Below are 1,641 nucleotides of genomic sequence, written 5' to 3' on the forward strand. Positions count from 1 at the left end.
GATGCTGCCTGGCCTGCTGTGTTCCTCCAGCTCCACACTGTGTTATCTCTGATTCCAGCATTTGCAGGTCTTGCTATCTCTTTTAAAAATTGTTGGTTTCTTTGGAGATCATAACAAGAAGTCGGTAAGTTGAAGGGAGGAGTGATTGATTTTTTTTTAGTTTCCATGATAATTATTGGTGTTAGTAGGCACATTCAATTACAAACATTTAATTGGGCATATTCAACTCACCTACCAGTCAGAAGTCAGAGATAGAAGGTTAGACAGGGGACTGTAAGGTAATGGAAAAGCAGATAAGAAGTAAAAAAACAAATCATATTTTGTGGGTCATTTTTCTGGCGGTTAATGGAGGAGCAGAATCTTTGATACTATAATTTTGAGGTACAGGAATGAATATAACTTTATTTAGCTATAAATTATCCACTGTCCAAGATACATGGGAGTTGAGCTCCAGCACTGCAGTGATCAAGAAATAAGGTCTTCATTTGTTAAAATTTGGAGCCTTAAAGAACAGAGTTCATGTCTTGCATATAACTCTTCTGCAAAACAGGTGCTTCCCCTGTCATGTGAACAGTAGACTTCATTACCTAGTCATGCAGTCACAAAATAAGTCATTCCAGCCATTACATTATTGTTCTTTGTAACTTAAAGAACAATGCCTGAGAAGCTCGACACCATCCAGGAAAAAGCAGTCTGCTTGATCAGTGCCCATCCAATAACTTGCTCACTGGTTCACAGTAGCAGCAGTGCGCACCATCTACAAGATGCATCTGCAACAACTCACCAAGACTCCTTCAACAGGAACTTCCAAACCCACCATGTCTATCACCTAGAAGGGCAAGTGCAGCAGATATTTAGAAACATCACCATCTGCTAAATGCTTTCAAAATCACACACCATCCTGACTTAGAATGACGGCAGCATTCCTTCACCTTTGCTGGGTCAAAATTCTGGAACTTCCTTCCTAACAGCATTGTGGATGCATTTTCAACACATGGATTACAGCAGATTGTGAAGGTGCAGACGCACATGTTCCCAAAGGCAGTTTGGGATAATCAACAATTCTTGCCATGCAGAGATATTTACATCATATAAAAAAATGAAAAAAGGAATTCTCTCCCTGAAAAACAGATATTAGCAAGTTTTGAGATCCAGTGTATCCATGATCTACTATATTATTCACCCTTAATCAATTCTCACTCCTACCTGAAAATATTCAATGCCTCAATATCATTGAATAGATTAATGAGGAAAAATGAGCACTTGCAAATAATTTTTAAAAACATAACATTTTCTTCTCTATGTATCTTGGAAATTAAGATCTAATGATTTATAGTGATAAATACACAAAGAACTGGAAACTGGAAAGATCAAAGTAGCTACTGAGTGAAAAGTGACACTCTTGGATTAAAATACTTCTTGCTGTGAGTCTTATTAAGTCTTAGGAAGTGAAATTAATCATTAAGTCAGTTATCGGTAAGGCACTCGATATCTTTATGAAAGTTCCTCCACACTAAATGATAGATGATGACCTATTTACTTGAAATCTGTTCCACTCCCAACCGACAATGCCAATTGTTGGTTAGAATGAGTATGTGGCGCAATTATTTGTGTGTTGCTAGAATTCAGTGTGATTTTGCT

This window comes from Rhincodon typus, chromosome 1 (assembly GCF_021869965.1).
Source record: "Rhincodon typus isolate 14 chromosome 1, sRhiTyp1.1, whole genome shotgun sequence".
Classification (NCBI taxonomy): domain Eukaryota; kingdom Metazoa; phylum Chordata; class Chondrichthyes; order Orectolobiformes; family Rhincodontidae; genus Rhincodon; species Rhincodon typus.